Below are 27,609 nucleotides of genomic sequence, written 5' to 3' on the forward strand. Positions count from 1 at the left end.
ACGGCACATAATTTCCCACATTCAAGGAGCAATCGCATTAGTAAATGTGGGCCATTAACCCTTTCATGACCGCGCCTAAAAAAGGCCTGAATGTCCATTCCATTTTTTGGTGGTTTTGTGCACGTGGTGGTTTAGTGACCCTAACTTTTTAATTTGTTTGACTACCAAAATAATTTTTAGTTTTTCTTTTACTTGACACTTAGTACTTTTTATTAGCATGTTGTATTTTTTCCTTTTTTAGGTTTCATTTGGGGAAAACTGCTAATTCTTATTAAAAAGTCATTTTTTTCCAAATGATAGCTTTTTATTTCTTAAATATTAAAACTGACACAAAAATTATTATTATTGCAATGGGTTTCCTATTTTGTGACGATCATTTTGATATACAACATATATAGGTTTGAGTGAACGGGGCGACTATGGCGACGGTTTCCGTTAGGGACGGCATTTTAATTTTTTTTTTACATTTTCCATTTATATATTTGTATTTATTTTTACTTATATTTTAATTTATTTTTGGCACATAATATGACCCTTAAGAGGTCATTAAAAGACCTCTGGAAGACACTGACATTTTTTTTTACTTGCACTGTTTCCATTGTAACTGTGGAATGCACAGGAGCTCTAGTTATAGGGAAAAACAGCCCCCTGTGGGGGCATTACACACAGGCAGAGCTGATCAGGGTCTCCTAAGACCCTGCAGCTCTGCTCCTGCCCCGAGATACCTGGCAGTCACGTGACCGGCAGGTCCAATAGAGCCGTTTGCTAATCTCGCTCCATGCGCTTGTGCAATGCTCTTGTGCCGGCAACGGAGGAGGCAAGAGCGTGTTATCGAACCTTAATCAGGTTCCACTGATTATCATGTGAAATCCAAATTAGTAGAAAGTTACTGAGCTCGGATCAGAGAATAATTTGAGACATAAACAGTATACACTGCGTGCAGAATTATTAGGCAAATGAGTATTTTGACCACATCATCCTCTTTATGCATGTTGTCTTACTCCAAGCTGTATAGGCTCGAAAGCCTATGTCACGGCCAGGCCCATGTCCGTGACTTCTTACCGCATGCAGTTGCCGGCGGTTTTGCATGGGTCTTCAACCACGGGTGAGGGCCGCGTGTCTGTGGCCTCACTTGTGGTTGCCGCGGGCAACCAGTGTTGGGGTTTAGCAGCAGAGCAGCCTGAGCGTTGCTAGGCAGCTTGCTGCCCTGGCATGCGGTCACACCTAGCAACCTTTTTGTTAGGTGTGTGTGCACTGTGTTGTATGTTATTGTGTGCACTTTCCCTTATGTATGTGTGTTTCCCTTCTGTGGCGTTGGAAGGGTTAACTTCCTTCCCAGGGTGGGTGTGATGTCACTGGGTGTGTCTTACCTTTGGGTGTGGCCACTTTGGCCTATATAAACCCTCTCTCTAGCAGGGCTCAGTAGGCTGCTTCAGTCTTGCTAGCTGAAGCAGTCTCCTGTGCTTTCCATTCCTCTGTGAGAGCCACCACTGTGGTCATAGGTTTAAGTTCAGGTTTTATGTCTTATTAAGTTTATGCTCACCTATTTGTGTGATGTCTGGGTGATGGTCTGTTGGGATTTTCCTATGTTGGTTTGTGCAGCTAATGGTTCTGGATTCTCTGTGTCAGGGATCCAGTCAGCAAGGCTGTGGCAGGTTGGTTGAGCTACTGAGTTCACCTGCCATTTCCGTTAGTCTGTTTATGTTTCCCCTTTTTCCCAACAGCTTGGCCGTTGAGACTCCTGCTCCTCCGTGACTAGGAGGAGTGGGTTGCCTTACTCAGCTCCTAGCTTAGGGCCATCTTGAGGGCTAGCAGGGACTTTTAGGTTCCAGAGCATGAGCCCTCCTACCATCAAGGTTGGCTCATGTAGCTAGGAGCCAGGGTCAGGTTAGGGATGCGTTTAGGAGGTGACCTGCTCCCTAATCCTGTCTTCTTGGTCAAGCAGCCATACCATCACCTGGCTACACACGGCTGAGGATTTCCCACATCCTCAGCCGTGACAGCCTACTACCAGTTAAGCATATTAGGTGATGTGCATCTCTGTAATGAGAAGGGGTGTGGTCTAATGACATCAACACCCTATATCAGGTGTGCATAATTATTAGGCAAAATGGGTCAAAAGAAGGACATGACAGGTTCAGAAAAGTCAAAAATAGTGAGATATCTTGCAGAGGGATGCAGCACTCTTAAAATTGCAAAGCTTCTGAAGCGTGATCATCGAACAATCAAGCATTTCATTCAAAATAGTCAACAGGGTCGCAAGAAGCGTGTGGAAAAACCAAGGCGCAAAATAACTGCCCATGAACTGAGAAAAGTCAAGCGTGCAGCTGCCAAGATGCCACTTGCCACCAGTTTGGCCATATTTCAGAGCTGCAACATCACTGGAGTGCCCAAAAGCACAAGGTGTGCAATACTCAGAGACATGGCCAAGGTAAGAAAGGCTGAAAGACGACCACCACTGAACAAGACACACAAGCTGAAACGTCAAGACTGATTTTTCTAAGGTTTTATGGACTGATGAAATGAGAGTGAGTCTTGATGGGCCAGATGGATGGGCCCGTGGCTGGATTGGTAAAGGGCAGAGAGCTCCAGTCCGACTCAGACGCCAGCAAGGTGGAGGTGGAGTACTGGTTTGGGCTGGTATCATCAAAGATGAGCTTGTGGGGCCTTTTCGGGTTGAGGATGGAGTCAAGCTCAACTCCCAGTCCTACTGCCAGTTTCTGGAAGACACCTTCTTCAAGCAGTGGTACAGGAAGAAGTCTGCATCCTTCAAGAAAAACATGATTTTCATGCAGGACAATGCTCCATCACACGCGTCCAAGTACTCCACCGCGTGGCTGGCAAGAAAGGGTATAAAAGAAGAAAATCTAATGACATGGCCTCCTTGTTCACCTGATCTGAACTCCATTGAGAACCTGTGGTCCATCATCAAATGTGAGATTTACAAGGAGGGAAAACAGTACACCTCTCTGAACAGTGTCTGGGAGGCTGTGGTTGCTGCTGCACGCAATGTTGATGGTGAACAGATCAAAACACTGACAGAATCCATGGATGGCAGGCTTTTGAGTGTCCTTGCAAAGAAAGGTGGCTATATTGGTCACTGATTTGTTTTTGTTTTGTTTTTGAATGTCAGAAATGTATATTTGTGAATGTTGAGATGTTATATTGGTTTCACTGGTAAAAATAAATAATTGAAATGGGTATATATTTGTTTTTTGTTAAGTTGCCTAATAATTATGCACAGTAATAGTCACCTGCACACACAGAAATCCCCCTAAAATAGCTAAAACTAAAAACAAACTAAAAACTACTTCCAAAAATATTCAGCTTTGATATGAATGAGTTTTTTGGGTTCATTGAGAACATGGTTGTTGTTCAATAATAAAATTAATCCTCAAAAATACAACTTGCCTAATAATTCTGCACTCCCTGTATGTCCAACAAGATCATTCCACTTTAATGAAACAATGTGTAAGATTATATAATACTTACAGTCAAAGGTAGCGGATACAAGCCAACCTTCATAAACCATAAACATAACATTTGACATTTACATTGATTGGTACAGAAGAGGGACGATCCCTTAAACTCCCCTTATTCTTATCTTTTTTGTCTTCTTGTTCACTCTTTGACTGCACGCCCAGAACTGGCGCGCTTCACAGAATCATGACTAGATAGTCTGCAGAGACCATCTGCAGACTATCTCAAGGCCAAAGAAGACAGATTCTAGAAGGAAGTTAATACTGATACATATAATATAATGCACTTTTAACATTGTTGCACTCACAAGCGGTAATAAACCACTCCTGTCTTCTCCTCAGGGTCCCCGCTGTGTCTGACAGCCAGGACCCGACCTGCTCCTGCTAGATTGCAGGAGCAGGGGCTTTAATCCCAGCGCTGTATAGAACTAGAATTAAAGAGCTGCTAGAACATTTATATACGTGCTATCTGTACGAGGTATGTCCAGATAAGACGTATATAGTCAGTGGCCAGTCGTGAAAAGGGTTAAACTAATTGTAGCCATGAGTTTTGAATTTGAAATAAACAAAACATACCACTATTTAGGGCCAATGTATGGAGCAGTCCCTTGTTCTTAGGTTACCCTAAAGGTAACACGTATTTTACTACTTTTCTTCTTTTTTTTTTTATTCTGTTCCTTTTCCTATACTGAATTGCATGGCATCATTATTGCTCCTTTGTGCTATAACGGTTAATAATTTATGGACTGGTTAATATCGTAGATTTCTACTCTGTAAGTCAATTTTGGAGTTCCTGTTCCAAAACAAAAAATAAGAAAACATAAATCTGACTTTGAAAGAATCTTGAGCATAATGTAAAACCTCCTCTGTGATCACCTCAGGTGTATTTCCTCTCAAGACTTGCTGAGCGCAGCCTGCTCTTTTGGTAAAATATTCATCCCCTGGCACATATTTAAGCACCGGTCTGCTTATAATTCAGCACTGACTGTTGGCAACTTCTACAGCTTCGCTGCCATCTGATACGAACCTGACAAACTGTAAATCATTGTGAATGTGAGAGTCTCTCAAACCTGCTCGAGTAATCTTGTCCTCCATTTACGACAAACACATTCGGCAAGGAAAATTCCATGTATCAATGTGTTCGCTGAAAAACTATGATTGGAAACGTGGAAAATCAAATCCAGTTTCTGCAGTTTTCTCTTTACGTTTCTTTTTTATGTATGCGTTAAAACTGCAATGTTACTCAGATGAACGCATTTAGGTGAATATTTACTAATATAAACATATTAGATATTCGATGCAATAGCATCAAAATAAATGGCAAGAGTACAAATAGGAGGACAAAATACTGTAGGTACAAATTCCGTTTTTAGGTTGCTAGATGTTAGCAGCCTAACTGCCTATGACGAGTAGGTACCGGTATGTTGTTGGCCAACACTTTACATCTAATAATGACCAGTATATGATTCCACGTGGCCCCTGATCAGTTTAAAGGCTGGGTCCTTAAAGGGGTTATGCAATCCATATAATGACCCCCCAGAATGCACAGGCCCCTTCTCTAGGGCATACTTACCTGCTCCTCAGAACCTGTGTCCCTCGGGATCCCTGACCAGCCTCACTAGCATTGCGGGTGATGGGCATTCTGGGGGTCATTATAGGGATTGGATAACCCCTTTAATTAAGAAATTAGCAAAAATCACATTTTACAAACATAGGTCATGTTTAAACATTTCCTTCCATCTCATCAGTCTATGTCTCTATATTAGAATCGATTTGTCTCGTCATCGAGTTCTTCACCTGTAAGGGACTGTCTCCGCAGGTAAAGTCGGTGCTCTGTCAGAAGAAGAATTTGGGGCACTAATTGGAGCAGCGGTGCAGGTGCTAGATTGTTAGGGCTGGATGCCTGGCCCTGTTGACCAAACGGCAGAGGTTAGCATCTTCTTCACCTGCGAGGACAGCCCCTCACAGGTGTAGAACCCTTGCTGTCAAGACGCATCGATTCTAATGAATCGATTCTCTCATCCCTTTTTGTATTTGGTATTTACATCTTTAACCAATTGTCAATCATTTTTCTCTTCTTTTTCCAATTTCTAGTGCCTCATGAAGCTGGATGCACATGGTCATATTATGGGATACACAACCAGCAGCAGAACCGTACGTTCCTCCGCTCCCCATCGCTGTGAACACGGGATGCTGCATATACGGTACATCTCACAAGATCACACAACGCTCCGTGTGCTGATTGGACCATGTCAAAGCTTTGAACATCATTTTCCCTTGGCCGCTGAGTGCCAGGGACCACCCTTTTGGCTATACACTGGTCATTTGAAAATTGGCTGCTGAAACTACTGGCCCCAATGATTCGGGAATGAGGGAGTGAGAGGGTAATCGACACCAAGTGAGGGAGCTAGACAGATTAAAGGGGTTTTCCAAAACTTCTCTATTGATGATCTATCCTCTTGATAGGTCATCAGTATCTAATCGGTGAGGGTCCGACACCTGGGACCCCCGCTGATCAGCTGTTTGAGAAGACACTGGCGCTCGGCCTTCTCTCTGCTCACCAAGCACAGCCCCGTACATTGTTAGAAGGCGCTACTGCGAACGCTAGTGCTTTCTCAAACAGCTAGTCATCAGGAGTCCCAGGTGTCGGACCCCCACCGATCAGATACCGATGACCTATCCAGAGGATAGGTTAGGCTACTTTTACACTATTGGTATCTGCACAGACGGATCCGCACCTATAATGCAAACGATGGTATCCGTTCAGAACGGATCCGTCTGCATTATATTTCAGAAAAAAATCTAAGTCTAATTGTTAGTCAGACGGATCCGTCCTGACTTTGCATTGACAGTCAATGGGGGACGGATCCGTTTGCAATTGCACCATATTGTGTCAACGTCAAACGGATCCGTCCCCATTGACTTGCATTGTAAGTCTGGACGGATCCGTTTGGCTCCGCACGGCCAGGCGGACACCTGAACGCTGCAAGCTGCGTTCGGGTGTCCGGCTCCTGAGCGGAACGGAGGCTGAACGGAGCCAAACTGATGCATTCTGAGCGGATCCTTATCCACTCAGAATGCATTGGGGCTGTACGGATCCGTTCGGGGCCGCTTGTGAGAACCTTCAAACGGAACTCACAAGCGGAACACCAAACGCAAGTGTGAAAGTAGCCTTATCAGTATAAAAGCCTTGGGAACCGCCTTTAAAGTAAGACCATAACTTCATGTCATCAATAATGTAATGTAATGTATCATTATTATTAATGTTGTTCTTTTTAAAGCAGATACAGTTTTCAGCTTCAATAGCTATAATTTGCAGAGGTCATTAAAAAATAGTAAGTTGATGAGCAAATGAATATAATAAATATAGCAGTATTTAGTAGACTGTACGGTCACCCAGGCAATGAAGTTCCCTCCTCTTTGACTTGTCTCTTTTCATCTTTTGTTCCATCGTTTCATTTGCAATCCCTGTTATGAAATGTAAAGTACAGTGTTATACATGGAGGAGTATAAATAAAATATACTAATAATATTCTATATAAGATCTGAAAATGCATCGTGTTGAATATTTACAGCCCCCTCCCCCTCAAAAAAAAGCACTCTTCCTTAACACTCCTGATTATTTGCCCTGTTTCCCTACTATAGCTGCTTCATTAAGTATACATTTTCTGGCATGCACAGGCGGAAATGTTAGTGCATATAATTATGCAATCAAAATGCATCTATATAATCTTAATTAGTCAATATTCAGCAATCAAAAAGTAAATGCATCATTAATGAGGAATTACTCAGGCACATTTATGTTTCGTTTTTTTCCCCTTTCGGATGCATTAGTGTAACTTATTTTAATATTATTGATGGTTGATTAATATGCAATATGGAGACAGCAAAAAGCAGTTGAGAAAAGCAGCAAAAAGCAGATAGTATTATAATTGACTGTAGCCATGACACAAGGCTGGGTTTCCACGTTCATGTTTTTTTATGCAGTTTTTGAAACCAAAAGCCATGAAAATATTATACATGGAATACAAGTATAAAAACGACTGAGACTTCTCCTCTTTTTTTCAATCCACTCCTGGCTTTGGCTTTGAAACTTGCATCAAAAACCTGAAGCCTAAAAGAAGCATTGAAGTGAATTTTTGAAGATGTATTGAGCAGAGCCACTGCCATGAAAGAACAAAACCAGCCTCAAAATGTCCTCTCTTCATAAGTCAATGCAAACACCAGCTCTTCTCTACATCATCCTCAGTACCTGAAACTAATTGTTGGGCAGTTGGACAACATTATCAGAGGTACGCTAGTGTTTCCACTCAACTTAATACTCCCTTCTTGGTAGAACATTCTCCAAAGAAGATAATCATTCGTTTTGAGCGAAGTTTTGAGCAATTCAATTCAGCTGCTTTGCCGAATTTCACAAAGAAATTTGCTTTGTGGTGCATGATGATGTCATCATGCTGGCCGGCGTGGTGACGTCATACTTCACTGCACCCAAGAGTTCGCGTGGGACCTTCAATGAATATGGCCACGGCAGCCTCTTCACTCTCAATAGATGAGATGAATATGTATTTTTTTTTAACGTCATTTCATGGAAAATAGTTTTGTTACCACGAAGCACGAGGAAATTCGGCTTCGCGGCAAATCAAATATTCCCTAAAATTCGGATCGAAGTCCACTTCGGATACTTCGATTTGCTCAACCCTAATAATCATGCTAAGGTCTCCTCAATAGTGTTATGGCAGTGGGTGAGGAACCACTCTGTCAACCAACAGGTTTGATTTTGGGCTATACCTAAGGCCTCTTGCACACAAAGTTTTTTTTTGCATTCCGTTTTTTTTTTGTCCCGTATACGGACCATTCATTTCAATGGATCCGCAAAAAAAAACAGAAGGTACTCCATATGCCTTCCGTTTTTGTATTTTCATTTTTCCGTTCCGTTCAAAGATAGAACATGTCCTATTATTATCCGCATAACAGACAAGGATAGTACTGTTCTATCAGGGGCCAGCTGTTCTGTTCCGCAAAAAAACGGAATGCACGCGGACGTCATCTGTATTCTTTGCGGAACCATTTTTTGCTAATCACAAAATACTGAAAAAGCCATACGGTCGTGTGCAAGAGGCCTAACACCGTTATCCTGGTAGTCCCCTGGGATCTGGACTTTGCTGCAGGGGAAGCACCACAATGCTACCTCCTGAAGTAGTCCTGGTGTGGTTGACAGCTGACCCAAACAGTGCAGAGCATGAAGGGGTCAGACAGAATCGTAGTCAGGGAAAGGCTGAGGTCAGGGCAGGTGGAGTATATGCAATACAGTAACAGGCCTGAGGTCAGAGAAGGCAGCGTAGGATCAATACGGTTAAACAGGCACAGGTTCGGACAGGCAGAGGAGGGCCAATAAGAGTAAACAGGCACAGTTCGGTAAATGGGTAGATAATAAAACAGCACATCTTCACAGGTAACATAGCAAGAAGCTTTTGTAAAACGGCATTGGGACTGAGGATCTCCTGTGTATGGTCAGTATTACATCATTTTGATATGCCATTATTATCTCTTTGGTATATTATTATAACACTTACTACCGAATAATACTGTAATATATGTAATATATATACTCTCCTCAACATTGAAATTGCAAGACCAAGAAGGACAAGCCATAAGGTTATGCAAACTGAGGAAGTAGCAGGTGTCACTAAGATCTGCAGATCACATTTTCAAGCACCTAGCTCCAATCTGTTGGATGTGGAAGGGTCATAAAAGCCAGACTGAAAGCAAAGTTTTTTAGCTACATGAAACTTTAAAAATAGGATCAGGTCATGTTTGTGATGTTCTCTTATGAAGAGTGCCTGCGATAGACCGTGACCTAGCGCACATTTTTGTGTGGTCCACTGCACGATTTTTTTTTGCACGGGTGTAGAAAGCACATACCTCGGGTGTTCATAAAAAAACTAAATAAGAACATCAGGCTGTTTGGAGATGGTCTTATGGCCTTTACCTTTAACATGTTTGTCTATCGTTTTCTTTCTAATCTTCTGAGACAACTCTCTCCTTAGCTTTCTTTGGGTCATGTGCAGTGTTGTACACACCATGATACCAAACATCACAGTGACTACTTTTCACCCTTTAAATAGGCAGACTGACTGATTACGAGTTTGAAGACACCCGTGATGCTAATTACAGGACACACACAAATGATGTTATCCTCACCTGCTGTCATTTGCAGCACTGGTTTGGTCCTCCTGCTGTTTAGTTACAATCTACAGCGGGGGGCACACGATCGCTGAGGCCAGTGATTGACTGCAGTGGTCACATGCCATATACTATCAAATTACTGATGCACTTTGTAAACAAGCAGGAGGACCGATAAGCTTGTTGGAAACGGCCCTGGAGAAAGGGGTGAGAATAACATAATTTGTTATTTTAGGCTGTTAGAGGATTTATCCAAGATTTTTAATTGTCCAAGATTTTTCAGGCCTTGTCATTAAGAGGTTAATAAAATATGGTGATTATTTATAATGGTCCATGTCATTACCTATATGAAAAGAAACTGAAATATTCCAGTTATCACATTAACCACTGATCTTCACAATAGATTAACACGTCCTGAATTATATAGATCCACGGAAGCATAGTTAGACATATTATCATCTACAGTTGGTGGAGACAGCTCAGCTCCTCCTTCCTCCTCCCCTCCCTTCCTAGTATGTTTTTGGGATACAATAACCTTTAAATTGTTACTAGTTAACTAAATCCCATCATGGATTGCTAAAATGAGGAGTCTTGGCCAGGGGTGCACCACCAATGAGGCCAGATGAGGCAATCGCCTCAGGAAGCACTAGTTGGGGCCAAAAGGGGGCAGCAGAAGGACCATGGGCAATGAGCACTGTCATTGTGGCAACGGGGTTAGGTTAATAAATTGGCATGGGGGGGCACCGTTTCAGTTTTCACCTCAGGCAGCAGAAAGGCTAGGTGCACCCCTGGTCTTGGCACTTGCATGCAACCTAGCTCCATCAGTTGCTTTCGGCTTTTTGAAATCTCCATCTTAAAAGGGTTGTGCCATGAAACATATTCTACATTTTTCAAACCAGCACCTGGATGTGAGTACTTTTGCAATCGTATTGTATTGTATGTAATAGAAAATTTAGAATAGCCAGATAAAACGTATCTCTATGGTGCCACCTGCTGTTTGTTCTTTTTCTTATTTCTTGTCCACCTAATTTAGGTGGTCGCACATGCTCTGTTCAAATCTTCAGCTGTCCCCAGCCATATCTTGTTAGAAGCTGCTACAGTTACAGTTAAAGAGTTACAACAGAAAGGACATGCCAATTGAGCTGCCAGCTGAAGATAATTGCTCCAGCAGACCAATTGGAGCAATGAATGGTGAAATCTCTGGATCCATATGAGGTACAGGGCTGGTTCTAGCTTTGTAAGAAAAAGTGTGACAGTGGGCTGCAAATGGTTTACAAAATAGGAAAATAGCTCATACTAACTGATCCCCTGCCCCGGACAATCAGTGATGACCCACCTCATCCATTTCCTGCTGTGTCTGGATGGGAGCAGGAAGTGGAGTGCAGCAGGGACCCAGGCACCTATGGCATGGCAGGGGATAGGTGAGGTCAGTATAAGATCTTTTGTTTTTTTAAAACATTTGCTGCCCATTTCCATACTTTGTTATATGGCTGGAAAACCCCTTTAAACCATGGACAAACTTATGGATCGTAAAGAGCCATGGTGCCTACTATATAGAGGGGGCTCCATAATTATAGCAATTAGTGGGAGCCTTAGTTAGCAAACTGCCTCATGTAACGTTTTCTGACATTTCTCAATATCATGAAGGGAAATACTGTGCTGGTTTCTTTTAAAGAGGACCTACCACATTCTCCAACCATGGCGGCCACCATTATCTGGCCGAAGCAGCCACTCCGCACATTCTGGTGCTGTTTTCCTAGGCTCCTGTTCCTGAGCAATCTGTGCTGGTAGTTTCTTCTCCTGATTTGTTAAATCAAGGAGGTGTGATTCTTATCAAGGGGTGAACCAGAGCTTTGACACTGGCCCTACTAGTTTCTACTAGTTGAAGGGCTCAAAAGCTCAGTCTCTCTACCCATTGTCAATAAGCCCCTTTGACAGTGCATGGCTTCAACAGCATATCGGGAGCCAAAGCTACTGGCACCAATTGTTTGGGAATGGGGAGGCTGGAATATGTGAAGTGGAAACTGCAGCTAGACAATGGAAGCCGTTAGTGGAGGATGCGACAGGTCTTCTTCAAAAGGGTTGTCCAATCTGGACATTAATGGCATATCCACAGCCCTTTTAAAGGAATCAATCTACACATCTCTTCGGGTCAGATTTAAAGAAACACTGCACACAAAACTGAAGCACTGTGTTGTGTTTAGTGCGGGGCAGTACATGATTTGGTGTTCTTCGAATTCCCTCTAGGATATTTTTGGCAAGAAAAACACAATAATATGCAAAAAAAAAGTGCCAAATGCAGGTGTATCCCTTGTACAGTAAATCCTTCACACATGGCATGAGTTTGGGAGTCAATAAAAAAATGAAGGAAGTTGAATTTTGGATAAATATGACTGCTGAAAATGTTTGGAAGTCAAATGAATCCGTTTAGTTCAACACAGAAGAAAAAAAATACTATATATATATATATAGAGAGAGAGAGAAAGAGTATATAAACTATGATGGCAAAATAAAGTCTCCACTAAACATTCAGTGCAGGTAACGTGAGGGGGATTTAGTGCTGAAGACCAAATCCTGATGAAGCGTGAGGCTAGTTTTACAAGTAGAGGCTGCAGCCAGTAAAAAGGCTTCATTCACACATGCTGCAATATGAGATATGTTCCTGGGAGACTCAAGTTCTGAACAAACAGCTGTGCTATTTTAATTGCCGACTTGTGCTAGAATTTCAGAAACACACACGTCTATGCTTCGGGAAGGGAGTGAAGTAATGTCTCCTTTCTGATGCTCTTATACCCTTACAGTTGCATCTAGTTAAAACCCTGATTGGTAAGGAAACGTGTAACGTGCAAAAAAATTGTTGATTCACTTTGACGCAATTTTTTTTTATACAATATATATATATATATATATATATATACAGTGGCTATAAAAAGTCTACTCACCCTTGTTAAAGGTCAGGTTTCTGTGATGTAAAAAAAAATGAGACAAAGATTATTCATTTCAGAACTTTTTCCACCTTTAATGTGACCTATAAACTGTACCACTCAATTGAAAAACAAACTGAAATCTTTTAGGTGGAGGGAAGAAAACAAAAAAAAATAAAATAATGTGGTTGCATAAGTGTGCACACCCTCTTATAACTGGGGATGTAGCTGTGTTCAGAATTAAGCAATCACATTCAAAATCATGTTAAATAGGAGTCAGCATACACCTGCCATCATTTAAACACCAGAATTATCACCATTAAACTAAAACTATTGACTTGCAGCACTTACTACCTCCTTTCCAGATGTGCTTTTCTTTCCTTGCTGCTTGGTTTCTATCTTGAAAAAATCCACTTTATTCCTTATGTAAATGAGCCAGTAAGGTGCCCAGAGGGGCGTTATTTTTGTTCAAAGGTGCCCAGGAACACCCCCATCGAGTGCCCAGGCCCGCCCTTCAGCAGAGCCCAAGCTTCTACTCGGCTCATACTCTACGCCCCCAGCAGCGCCGTTTCCCCCCCCCCCCACTATATTACTAACAGCAGAGAACCCCGCCCACCCTTGCCTTCAGTGTCACTGACAAATCTCCCCGCGCTCTTCCAGCAGAGGATGAAACCGTCACTGAGCTCGGCGCATGCCCAGTAAAACATTGGAGGCTGATTTTCTCAGTTGAACTGGAAGAGTGGAGGAGCAGGCAGTGTTTGGAACTGAGGGCATCAGCCTCAAATGTTTCACTGGGCATGCGCCGAGCCCAGTGACGATTTCATCCTCTGCTGGAAGAGAAGAAGCGCGGCGAGATTTGTCAGTGACACTGAAGGCAAGGGTGGGCGGGGTTCTCTGCTGTTAGTGATATAGTGGGGGGGGGGGGAAACGGAGCTGCTGGGGGCGTAGAGTATGAGCCGAGTAGAAGCTTGGGCTCTGCTGGAGGGCGGGCCTGGGTACTCAATGGGAGTGTTCCTGGGCACCTTTGAACAAAAATAACAACCCTCTGGGCACCTTACTGGCTCATTTACATAAGGAATAAAGTTGATTTTTTCAAGATAGAAACCAAGCAGCAAGGAAAGAAAAGCACATCTGGAAAGCAGGTAGTAAGTGCTGGAAGTCAATAGTTTTAGTTTAAGGGTCCATTCACACGTCCGTTGTTTCTTTCCTGATCTGTTCCGTTTTTTGCTGAACAGATCTGGACCAGATCTGGACCCATTCATTTTCAATGGGTCCTGAAAAAAATCAGACATTGAGCTGTCCGTTTTTAAGGTACCACTTGGAACCAAACCCGAGTTTGGGAAATGTTTTTTTACAGTACAAATTAATTTCTGAAGTTATTACCCGAAGTCTTGCGAGACTTCACGAAGCAATAACTTCGGCTCATCTGAGCCAATACATTCTAATACGTATTGGAACGAAGTTTTATGCAAATCGACTTCGGATGTTTCATCCTAAGTCGATTTTCTCATCCCTAGTCGTGACCACATGGGTGAACAATATTTTGGAGAGTGCTGCTTTTTACACCTAATAATTATTGGTCCTAGTGCCATTTTTTGTATTATTGGATGGATAGATAGATAGATAGATAGATATGAGATAGATAGATAATAACTAGATAGATTGCACATTCTGTAAAATGCTATATAGGGCTTAGGATATCCTGAATTTGCCGTTTCAGGTTTGCTTGTGATTTTTCTATAGAATGATTTTTGCCGCGAAACTCAACCAGTAACCATATGAAGCATTCTCTATTTCTAAATAATCATTCTCACTGTAAGATAATGGACATCAAATGGGTTGGAAATGGTTTTATAACCTTTTACAGAGTGATGAGCAGAAAAATTGCCTCTGAGTTCACTGAAGATGTTGTTTCTGCTCATGATGTTAACACCTGAATGCTTCAAGTCGAGCTGCTGTAAGCACGATGATCCAATATCTGAGAACCTGATCAGCAATTGTTATTTATACTTCATATAAGACTGTAGCACTGTACAGAAAATGTATCTATTTATACTACCTTTATGGTGAATTTTACATTCAAATCTTATATTCTTAAGACGTAGATCAGCTCGAATACACTTTCAGTTTTTCTGCAAAAAATAGAAAAAAATGCTTTGCTTTAGCCGATTTGCCTCCATTGTTTAGAGTCACCACCTGGGAACGGCTGATCACAATAGCTAACCTGATATGACTTTGTTAGTTGACCCTGGAAAAAAATCAATTTATATCAACCAACCCAGTATATCCGCTGTATCTCCATGGAACTGTGGTGTTTACATAGGATGGACTTTGTCTTCTAATGCTTAGAAGTCTGTTCCTACATGGTCCTCAGCTAATGGGAGGGGGTTACTGCCACAGCATACTGCAAAAACAGTATTAGTGTTTTCTGTGGAAAAGCTGGAAAAGTAAAGTATAAGCATAAATAATATAATATGGATATAAAAATGCAATTACTAGTAGGAGTATGTTTAGTACACTCCCTAACATTAAAATTGTGACGCCATGAAGGAAAAGTTGTAGAATAATGAAAATCACAGGATCGATAGTCATGTTGATGATATTCAAATGATAAAAAAGGAAACAAAATATTTGAGATATTTATTCAGTATCAAGTATGAGCACCATATGCAGAAATACATGCACTTACACGCCTTGGCATGCTATCAATAAGGTTATTAATCGTTGTCTGAGAAATGTTCTGCCACGTTGAATGCACTTGGGCACACAAATCGTCAAGATCTGCTGCCGGCAGCTCCCTTTGCATTTGCCGACCAATGACGTCCCAGATGTTCTCCATGGGAGACAAGTCTGGAGATGCTGCAGGCCATGGTAGCAAGTTTAGGCAACACAGGTGTCACGGTACCTTATATGACAGAGTTTAGAAGATCAGAGAGTGACTGCACGTGAGGTTAACTGATAGTCTCTTGATTATCAGTGTTGTGGTTTGGTAATGACCACACCTCTTGTCAGGTGCAGCCCGTGGTCATTACTGCATTCCCTACTTAGTTTGGTTTGATATTCTCTGCTTGGATTTAGAAGAGTTGGTGTGTGCACCGTACCTGTGTTCCTGCTCATCCATTTTCTATAAGATAAGTTGTACTGCTTGTGGCGAAACCAACCTCGCCACTGGGTTTTGGAGAGGCCTGTTTACCAGCCTCTTGCCTCAGGATTATGGCCCATACTAACTTTAAAGGAGAAGACAGACCGGCCTCACAGCTTAAATCTGTCTTTGGAATTGTATTTGGTTATGTGAGGGTACCCAGATAGCTAATTTTATTGTATTCGTGTATTCTGAGTGCCATTCACCTAATGATATGCACTCAGACTTGAGCTATCTGGGAATATGTTAAATGTCTGTGTGTGCTGTGGCGGTGTGACATTGTGTGTTTGGGTGGTGATTTCTGTCCTGTTGTCCCCACATGTGTATTGGCGATTTCCCTTTGTCCTGAGAGATAATTGAATTGCTCCTCGGGTGTCTCCAGGGCAGAGAGGAGGAAACCATGATGCATTGTGGGGATGTGTTGTGTCTGTGTATCCTGAGTTGCTACATATCTGTCCTGTGTCACAGTCTTCCTTATGGTCCCCTAGGGGCGTGTCCACCAGATGGGGACCTGCATAAATACGGGCGGGTAGCCCTCAATAAAGTGTGCCTGTTTTATCCTTCATCATGTTGAGGCTGGTGTTTGGGTAACTGATCAACACTGGGGGATTGCTATACGCTGAAGATTTGCTATACTCCCCTGGCTTTACTACTAGCTCTTGTAAGAGCTGTTCCTGCTCTCTGGTTTTAGGAGAGGTTCACCCACTGGAGCCTGGAGCCTTGTCGTAGGTCCAGGGTGGGTAGGAGACAGTGAGACCTCAACGAAGCTTCAGCGGTTCGTGGGGTCTGCAGTGCGTACGGTGTCAAGTGGAGTGCTTGGAGTCCTCGGAAAGCACTAGGAGCATCTATCAACGGAGGTACCGGGTCGGGGTGCTAGGAGATCCGTTACACTGCTCTTTGTATTTGGTTGTTCCCCTGTTCTTGTTGTTACTAGGCCTCAGGGAGACACTGGTTCGTTCACCTGGGAAGGAACCAGTAGTCTCATTCCCTGCCACTACCTAGGGAATTTCAGGGCTCCTAGGGTTTAGGTTCCGGCGTATGTATTTTACGACCTTCAGGGTCTATACATACTGACAGGAGTCAGTGCCAGGTTTAGGAGCTTCCTAGGAGGTGACCTTTTCCCTCTCCCTAGCCTTGAGGCCTAGTTCTGTGTCCCTCCCCTCCCCTGTATTCGTGACAACAGGCTTCCCAGGGTAGCCCAAGTAACATGTGGCCTGGCGTTCTCCTGTTGAAAAAAGGCTTCTCTGACACTTTGGAGAAATGGCCATACCACTGGTTCCACAACCAAATCAATGTTACGCCGAGCTTTTAGTGTAGCTGAAATAAAGACTAGAAGGGTACAGCTACCGTACCTAGGGTGGCCACTGGCTTCACTCTAGAAAGCCGGACCTCACCGTCCACGCCCCAAACCATGCCCACAAACCAACAAACCATGCCCACAACCCAACAAACCACGCCTCCAAACCACGTGAAGCCCCACCCCCACCGTCGGCCGGAAAAAACACGGGGGAGGAGAGGGTAGAACTTTCAGACCGGAAGGTGAGCTGGGGGCAGCCCGGGGGCTTCTCTCCCCCTCAGTCAGCCACAAGGAGCCATGTCTGCAGCTCTAGTGACTGACTGGGGGTGAGAGAAGCCTCAGTCAGTTGCTGCAGCTCACGCTCAGACAGTGCAGTGCTGCTGTCTGAGCGTGAGCTACTGAAAGGGTGGACATCCCTGTGTCTGTCCAGGCACTGCACCAACAGAGGACAGGGAGCCAGAAAACCAGACTGTCTGGCCTAAAACCGTATGTCTGGCCACCCTAACTGTACTTGATGCCAAACCACAGCACATAGGACCGATGTGACATTCCCTTGTGAAAGTCTCTTCAAGTCATTGCACATGTGGTCTCCAGATCAATTTTCAACTATCATTACATCCAAGACAAAAGTGGGACTCAAAAAGAGCATAGACCTCCATTTCTGCCTCGATTGTCGTCTTACTGTGCACCATGAAAGCGGTTGAGAGCAGCGGCGTGAGGTCAATGTAGCTGGATGTGTGGCTTGTGGTCAAGAAAACGCCCACTGATGGTTTGTATACACATTGTGTCAGGATCCTGTTGTATTTTTCTAATTAACCAGTAGTGGCTGCTGTTTCACTCTGAACTATTGTGTTGCACTTCTACTCTTCACCACTGGAGGCTACTGTGTTTGCTTTCCGATTTTCCCTTAACAAAAATGGCCGATGTGTGCTGAAACTATCTTGTTTCCTGTTTGGTCCTACTTTTACACGTGTGGCAATTCAATCATTGCTCGAGTATTGTGACTTGTTCCAGTCTCCTGCTCCTCAGGACCGTCTTATTATGACAGTTTCTACCCCTTGCTGTATAACCACCTCTTGATCTACACTTCAAGCTGCACTACGGACAACATCTCTACAGTTCATAACTGTGCCTGGCTTATTCCATCTGGCTACTGGATTCCAGACGTGTTTACCAATATCGCAACACATTGTTTGCTGCCCTGGGATTGGGATGAGACGTCCAATGTCACTTGCAGTACAGAATGGATCGCTATGTGCCATTTCCACCTATGGTGTTGTGTGAGGGCTTGTTATTAGTGGGACGAACTGTAATCGACACCATTTTGTAAGGGGGGTCTATGACTTTTTTTTCTTCTCCAAAACAAATATTTTAATTCAACTCGTGTTGCACTAAGTGCTCTATGTTTGCAAGGTGGTGAGATTTTTGTAAAACCCAAAATATACCTACAGCATATACAGCAAGACATACCTATAGAGCCAAAAGCATGTATTGAGAAGCACTTTCATCCTAGCTTGCTGGAGCAGTAAATCTAAGGGTACTTTCACACTAACGTTTTTTTTTTCCGGTATTGAGTTCCGTCACAGGAGCTCAATAATGGAAAAAAACTGATCAGTTTTATCCTAATGCATTCTGAATGGAGAACATTCCGTTCAGGATGCATCAGTTCAGTCCCTCTTACATTTTTTGGCCGGAGAAAATACAGCAGCATGCTGCAGTTTTCTCTCCGGCCAAAAATACTGAACATGGGCCGGAATGCCGGATCCGGCATTTATTTACATTGAAGTGTATCAGTGCTGGATCCGGCATTATGTGTTCCGGCAATACGGATCCGGCTTTCCAGTCTGCGCATGCGCAGACCTTTAAAAATGCCAAATAAAAATAATACCGGATCAGTTTTTCCGGATGACACTGGAGAGACGGATCTGGTATTTCAATGCATTTGTCAGACGGATCCGCATCCGTCTGACAAATGCCATCAGTTTGCGTCCGGATTGCTGGAATTCCGGATTGACGGAACTGCCTGCCGGAATCCTCTGCTGCAAGTGTGAAAGTACCCTAACTCACTTAACAGGTAAAACAAGGCAGTAACCGGTAATAACCAAACTACAGTGACCTACAATGGAAGCCTTGACGAGAGCCACAGATAAAAAACAGACATCGCCCTGTCTTGCATATCTTGCCGGCATCCTCCAGTAAAGTCCCTTCAGAAGTAGCACCATGGTCAATAGGCTTTGCAGTTAACCCATCAAGTTCATAGAGATGCCCATTTACTGTTGTGAACACTATGAAGTGGACATGGACTCCATCGTCATTAGGCCTGTAGTGTCCTTCAGCTGCAATGGGGTTATGTGCTGACCGCCAGGGCCGGTTTTAGACAAAATGTGGCCCTGGGCAAAATCAAAAGTGAGGCCCCAAATCTTGTAATAATGTGATAAAAACACAGTCCGACATCCGACACCTGACACCTCCGCCGGTCAGCTGTTTGAGCAGACGGCGCGTTCTGTTCACTGCTGCTGTCCCACAGACATAAAGCGGTGAGCATGAAGAGAGAAGGGAGACGACACGTGTGCGCAGCGCATGCGGCCTCCTCAAACAGCTGATCGACTGATGGATGCAGTCCCAATGACATCATCACTCCTGCTCCGGGTCTTACGTGATGATGTCATCATGTGAGACCCAGAGCAGGAGGTTGTGTTGATGTCATTGCGGCTTCTTGCGCTGTTCTAATGCCTTACAGGCTTGAAGTTTAGCGGCCTGAGGCTTGTGAAGTTGGACGGCCATGAGTGTGCCCCCCCTTTATGGGTAGCGAAGTGGTGCCCTAGGCGGATGTCTAGCCTCGCCTACCCATTGTCCCGGATCTAATGCAGAGCACATTATTGCAGGAGGTATAACAGGAGAGGACTATAACTCCCAGCATGTCTAAGGGCCTCATTTTCCTCCAGGGGTTTGGCCCGGTCTTCAGGAGAGGCATCTGCTGATTTGTCTTGGAAATCCTTCAAAGCAGAATCTGCATCAAAACTCAGTTTGCCTTTATTACTGGCTGTAGCATGGATGAGCCCAACTATTCCACAAGAGTTTTCAAGGTTCTGTTTCATTAAGTATAGTTTGGCATCAGGATCCTTGTCCTTCTGTTCATCATCTTGCTTCTTCTTGAATTCTGCATGCTGTGGAGTGAGGGGGAAGAGCAGCAGCACCATGCAGACCTCATGGGAACATGACTTCAGGTAATCATGCTCAAACTCTAGAACATCCACAAACTTTTTCATTAAGCATCAGGGTTAATTTCCATAGGTGATAACTCCATGATGAAGACTACTCCTCATGTTCTCTACCTGCTCCTCGCGATGCTCCAGGGCTGACTGACTTTTTGGTCACTTTTTTTTCAAATATTATCATGAAATGACATCTATTTGGCCATTTAGGTTTTTTTTCTGACTGGAGCGGTGGTCACACAACGGCCCCGAGGTTCCAATCTAAGTCTTTGGGACTGATGGAGATAGATGTGTACAGGTTTTTTATGTTTTACTGCTTCTGTACAAAAAAAAACACCTTGTAAAAAATGTATAACAACAGGGTTGTGTGCAAGTTTATATTTTGTGGGATGGGATGATGTTTTAATTGGGTCAATTTTTAGGTACACTGAAGAGCAAAAAAGTAACAATGTTTAGAACTTTTGACTTTCAGGCTCCATATCTCACCATCCACTACAGCTTCGAACATGAGACTACCATGAAGACTACCAGGGTGGTCGTAACCATGGAAACAAGCACTGTATAAATGAATCCAGCCAGCAAAGGAGGCAACATGGACAATCACAATACATTAGTAAGTTGCTTGTATTAACACGATAAATGTCTGTTTCTGAAGTGAAACAACCCCTTTAAGCAGCATAGTTTTATCACCGACCCCAGTCATTGCAGCCTTGCTCCTGCGATGATCTCATGGGCACAGTTGCTGTGGCTGTGTGATCATAATGAGGTACATGTAAGGCTACTTTCACACTTGCGTTAGGAGCGGATCCGTCTGGTGTCTGTACAGACGGATCTGCTCCTATAATGCAAACGCTTGCATCCGTTCAGAACGGATCCGTCTGCATAACTGTTTTTTTCAAATCTGATTTTTCACTTCGTGAAAACTCAGATCCGACAGTATCTTCTAACACAGAGGCGTTCCCATGGTGATGGGGACGCTTCAAGTTAGAATATACTAAAAGAACTGTGTACATGACTGCCCCCCCTCCCTCCCCTGTATTTAACTCATTGGTGGCCAGTGCGGCCCCCCCTCCCTCCCCTGTATTTAACTCATTGGTGGCCAGTGCGGCCGCCCCCCCCCTCCCTCCCTCCCCTATATTTAACTCATTGGTGGCCAGTGCAGCCGAGCACCCCTCCCCCCCTGTTTTTAACTCATTGGTGGCCAGTGCTGCTGGCCCCCCTCCCTCCCCCCCTGTTTTTAACTCATTGGTGGCCAGTGCGGCCGGCCCCCACTCCCACCCCCTAATTAAAATGACCGACCCCCCATCATTGGTGGCAGCGGAGAGTTCCGCAATTTTAGAAGCATTATACTTACCTGCGATGTCTGTGACCGGCCCGACGCTCCTCCTACTGGTAAGTGAAAGGTCTGTGCGACGCATTGCTTATAGCACAGACCTTTCACTTACCAGTAGGAGGAGCGCCCGGCCGGTCACAGACATCGCAGGTAAGTATAATGCTTCTAAAATTGCGGAACTCTCCGCTGCCACCAATGATGGGGGGTCGGTCATTTTAATTAGGGGGGAAGGGAGGGGGGGCCGGCCGCACTGGCCACCAATGAGTTAAAAACAGGGGGGGGGGGCGGCCGCACTGGCCACCAATGAGTTAAAAACAGGGGGGGAGGGAGGGGGGCCGCACTGGCCACCAATGAGTTAAATACAGGGGAGGGAGGGGGGGGGGTCTGCCCGCTGCTGCCTGGCAGCACCTGCCAGGCAGCAGGGGGCAGTCATGTACACAGTTCTTTTAGTATATTCTAACTTGAAGCGTCCCCATCACCATGGGAACGCCTCTGTGTTAGAATATACTGTCGGATCTGAGTTTCACGATCTAACTCAAATCCGATGGTATATTCTAACATAGAGGCGTTCCCATGGTGATGGGGACCCTTCAAGTTAAAATATACCTATTAATAGGGACTCCTGACTTTACATTGAAAGTCAATGGGGGACGGATCCGTTTGCAATTGCACCATATTGTGTCAACGTCAAACGGATCCGTCCCCATTGACTTGCATTGTAAGTCTGGACGGATCCGTTTGGCTCCGCACGGCCAGGCGGACACGAAAACGCTGCAAGCTGCGTTCGGGTGTCTGCCTGCTGAGCGGAATGGAGGCGGAACGGAGCCATATTGATGCATTCGGAGCGGATCCGCATCCACTCAGAATGCATTGGGGCCGTACGGATCCGTTCGGGGCCGCTTGTGAGAGCCTTCAAACGGAACTCACAAGCGGAACCCCGAACGCAATTGTGAAAGTAGCCTAAGTAATTCTGCAGAAAGTACACCCACATGTACTACAGTATATGTATGTAAGGCTAGATTCACATGACCAGATTTGTTTTGCGATCCGCAAATTGCCGATCCGCAAAAAAAAAAAATGGATGACGTCCGTATGGATTGTAACAATGCCTATCTTTGTCCACAAAAAGGACAAGAATGGGACATGTTCTATTTTTTTTGCGGGGTTACGGAACGGACATACGGATAGCACATGGTGTGCTTTCCGCATTTTTTGTGGACCCATTGAAATGAGTCTGCATCCTATCCGCCAAAAAAATGGACACGTAAACAAATTATGTTCGTGTGAATTTAGCCTAATTTTGAGATAATGCCGGGGAGATAAGCAACATCAATAAAATCACAATTTTTTTCCGTCAAACCATTGGCAAAAATTCCCATTCAGTCAGTGAAGATTTACTGACCCCTTAGAAGAAGGGCAACGATCACAGTAAAAACATTCAGGGGTGAAGAATTCTGTAGACCAATTTCCCCGCACATTTCTTCATACTTGGCTTATCTTGACATGCTCAATGCTGATATAATGTGTGTCAGGATATTTTTCAGCTTGACGTCTATCATATTTGCATAATATGTTTTTTCAATGTGTATGGTCTACAAGCCCGTTTTCCATACATACAGTGGGGGAAATAATTATTTGACCCCTCACTGATTTTGTAAGTTTGTCCAATGACAAAGAAATGAAAAGTCTCAGAACAGTATCATTTCAATTGTAGGTTTATTGTAACAGTGGCAGATAGCACATCAAAAGGAAAATCGAAAAAATAACTTTAAATAAAAGATAGCAACTGATTTGCATTTCATTGAGTGAAATAAGTATTTGAACCCCTACCAACCATTAAGAGTTCTGGCTCCCACAGAGTGGTTAGACACTTCTACTCAATTAGTCACCCTCATTAAGGACACCTGTCTTAACTAGTCACCTGTATAAAAGACACCTGTCCACAGAATCAATCAATCAAGCAGACTCCAAACTCTCCAACATGGGAAAGACCAAAGAGCTGTCCAAGGATGTCAGAGACAAAATTGTAGACCTGCACAAGGCTGGAATGGGCTACAAAACCATTAGCAAGAAGCTGGGAGAGAAGGTGACAACTGTTGGTGCGATTGTTCGAAAATGGAAGGAGCACAAAATGACCATCAATCGACCTCGCTCTGGGGCTCCACGCAAGATCTCACCTCGTGGGGTGTCAATGGTTCTGAGAAAGGTGAAAAAGCATCCTAGAACTACACGGGAGGAGTTAGTTAATGACCTCAAATTAGCAGGGACCACAGTCACCAAGAAAACCATTGGAAACACATTACACCGCAATGGATTAAAATCCTGCAGGGCTCGCAAGGTCCCCCTGCTCAGGAAGGCACATGTGCAGGCCCGTCTGAAGTTTGCCAATGAACACCTGAATGATTCAGAGAGTGACTGGGAGAAGGTGCTGTGGTCTGATGAGACCAAAATAGAGCTCTTTGGCATTAACTCAACTCGCTGTGTTTGGAGGAAGAAAAATGCTGCCTATGACCCCCAAAACACCGTCCCCACCGTCAATCATGGGGGTGGAAACATTTTGCTTTGGGGGTGTTTTTCTGCTAAGGGCACAGGACAACTTATTCGCATAAACGGGAAAATGGACGGAGCCATGTATCGTGAAATCCTGAGCGACAACCTCCTTCCCTCTGCCAGGAAACTGAAAATGGGTCGTGGATGGGTGTTCCAGCACGACAATGACCCAAAACATACAGCAAAGGCAACAAAGGAGTGGCTCAAGAAGAAGCACATTAAGGTCATGGAGTGGCCTAGTCAGTCTCCGGACCTTAATCCAATCGAAAACCTATGGAGGGAGCTCAAGCTCAGAGTTGCACAGAGACAGCCTCGAAACCTTAGGGATTTAGAGATGATCTGCAAAGAGGAGTGGACCAACATTCCTCCTAAAATGTGCGCAAACTTGGTCATCAATTACAAGAAACGTTTGACCTCTGTGCTTGCAAACAAGGGTTTTTCCACCAAGTATTAAGTCTTTTTTTGTTAGAGGGTTCAAATACTTATTTCACTCAATGAAATGCAAATCAGTTGCTATCTTTTATTTAAAGTTATTTTTTCGATTTTCCTTTTGATGTGCTATCTGCCACTGTTACAATAAACCTACCATTGAAATGATACTGTTCTGAGACTTTTCATTTCTTTGTCATTGGACAAACTTACAAAATCAGTGAGGGGTCAAATAATTATTTCCCCCACTGTATCTGCAGAATATATGTCTATGTTGGGCTATTTGACTAATTGGGGTAGGTGCATCTTTTTTAAAGGTAAGGTGTCATCAGAAATCAACTATTGTTTAAGTCACGTTTTTATGTTAAGCATATTTATAAAGAATATTTTTGTTGCGATTATATTTTTAAATTTCCATGTAAAATCTTATATGACTGATCAAGATCATTTCTTTTACAAAATAACAAATCACTGATCGCAAAAGGGAGTAGTTCTTGATGTAATGATGGCAAGCTCAACAAAATGAGAGAAGGGCGTTGGGACTTTGGAGTAGGGTACTCAAAAATTCTGCTGATTTACTGTAAATCACTATATTACTGATACTAATTGTGGTTTATACAGTAAATTAAATGTATACTAAATGTGTTTGGTTTGATGACTAGTGGTGCCTCCGTATGTTTATCCACAAGCCGGGGCCATCTACTTTAAGGACCCCTATTCCTCATAAAAATTTTGGGGGTGAAATTGTCATCATTACACCAAGAATTATATACTGTTTATTCCCTTTGGTGATCTGTTATCATGTCAAAAACTTGCAGTTTTCACACTGGCCACTAAGCCTATTAATAGACACCACTTTCTGTTGTTTACAGATCACTTTTTCAGCAGTCATCTCATCATCATCACAGGCAGGATTACAATGGCAGATGTCACCTATATATAGATTACACAGTATTCATCATTCACCATAGGTGATGTCCACAGCTTATATACTCCCCCTCCCTGTACAGTGAGCTCTGCACAGGTCACAGAACATGCCTTAAAAACTCACCCTTAGGGCCCTTTCACACGGGCGAGATTTCCGCGCGGGTGCAATGCGTGAGATGAACGCATTGCACCCGCACTGAATCCGGACCCATTCATTTCTATGGGGCTGTGCACATGAGCGGTGATTTTCACGCATCACTTGTGCGTTGCGTGAAAATCTCAGCATGCTCCTCTTTGTGCGTTTTTCACGTAACGCAGGCCCCATAGAAATGAATGGGGGTGCCAGATGCGGTGCGATTTTCACGTACGGTTGCTAGGTGACGATCGGGATGGGGACCCGATCATTATTATTTTCCCTTATAACATGGTTATAAGGGAAAATAATAGCATTCTGAATACAGAATGCATAGTACAATAGCGCTGGAGGGGTTAAAAAAAATATAATAATAATTTAACTTACCTTAATCCACCTGTTCGTGCAGCCGGCATCTCTTCTGTCTTCTTTTGTGAGGAATAGGACCTTTGATGACGTCACTACGTTCATCACATGGTCCGTCACATGATCCATCACCATGGTAAAAGATCATGTGATGGACCATGTGATGAGCGTAGTGACGTCATCAAAGGTATTATTCCTCACAAAAGAAGACAGAAGAGATGCCGGTTGCGCGAACAAGTGGATTAAGGTAAGTAAAAAAATTATTATTTTTTTTTTAACCCCTCCAGCCCTATTGTACTATGCATTCTGTATTCAGAATGCTACTATTTTCCCTTATAACCATGTTATAAGGGAAAATAATACAATCTACACAACCTTGAACCCAAATCTGAACTTCTGTGAAGAAGTTCGGGTCTGGGTACCACATTCAGTTTTTTAGCACGCGCGTGCAAAACGCATTGCACCCACGTGATAAAAACTGAACAACGGAACGCAATCACAGTCAAAACTGACTGCAATTGCGTACCTACTCGCGCGGGTTTTCCGCAATACACCGGGACGCATCCGGACGCGCTCGTCTGCAAGGGGCCTTAGAAGTCAATAAACTGTCCTAATGTCTGATCCCACACATTTAACCCCTCAGATGTTGTAGTCAAAAGTGACCACATCATCTGAGCGGTGAAAAAGCAGGAGCCCCATTCCTGTAACAGCTTCCCCCAGCTGAGATTGGGGAAGCTATTACATTGCAGTGATAGGCCGAAGCCTACTTGAAGCTCTAATGCTTATCACTGGTATATTCCAATACAGGCCTGCAGGTGGCAGCACTGCATTGGAATATACTCAATAATGTATTCTATAAAGGATAAAAATTCATTACAGAATACAAATACCAATTTAATGATTGCTTATTATAGTCACCTAAAAATAAATAGACAATTAAAAAAAAGGCATCAATGTGTCAGAAAACACCCGTACTATTAAAATGTAAACATATGTATCCCATAAGGAAAAAAAATCAACATGGCCAATTTGTCATTTTTTTCATCACTTTACCCTTCTAAAAAAAAAATTTTATAAAAATTTACCAAAATATACAGTACAGACCAAAAGTTTGGACACACCTTCTCATTCAAAGAGTTTTCTTTATTTTCATGACTATGAAAATTGTAGATTCACACGGAAGGCATCAAAACTATTAATTAACACATGTGGAATTATATACATAATAAACAAGTGTGAAACAACTGAAAATATGTCATATTCTAGGTTCTTCAAAGTAGCCACCTTTTGCTTTGATTACTGCTTTGCACACTCTTGGCATTTTCTTGATGAGCTTCAAGAGGTAGTCACCTGAAATGGTTTTCACTTCACAGGTGTGCCCTGTCAGGTTTAATAAGTGGGATTTCTTGCCTTATAAATGGGGTTGGGACCATCAGTTGCGTTGAGGAGAAGTCAGGTGGATACACAGCTGATAGTCCTACTGAATAGACTGTTAGAATTTGTATTATGGCAAAAAAAAAGCAGCTAAGTAAAGAAAAACGAGTGGCCATCATTACTTTAAGAAATGAAGGTCAGTCAGTCAGCCGAAAATTGGGAAAACTTTGAAAGTAAGGGCTATTTGACCATGAAGG

At 43.4% G+C, this 27,609-nt stretch overlaps 1 pseudogene; it reads right to left on the reverse strand.

Annotated features, from left to right (window-relative positions):
* Positions 1-19,088: 19,088 nt before the first annotated feature.
* LOC121002607 lies at positions 19,089-20,294 on the reverse strand (annotated as a pseudogene).
* Between the last annotated feature and the right edge of the window lie 7,315 nt (positions 20,295-27,609).

Source organism: Bufo bufo, chromosome 5, assembly GCF_905171765.1.
Source record: "Bufo bufo chromosome 5, aBufBuf1.1, whole genome shotgun sequence".
Classification (NCBI taxonomy): Eukaryota; Metazoa; Chordata; class Amphibia; order Anura; family Bufonidae; genus Bufo; species Bufo bufo.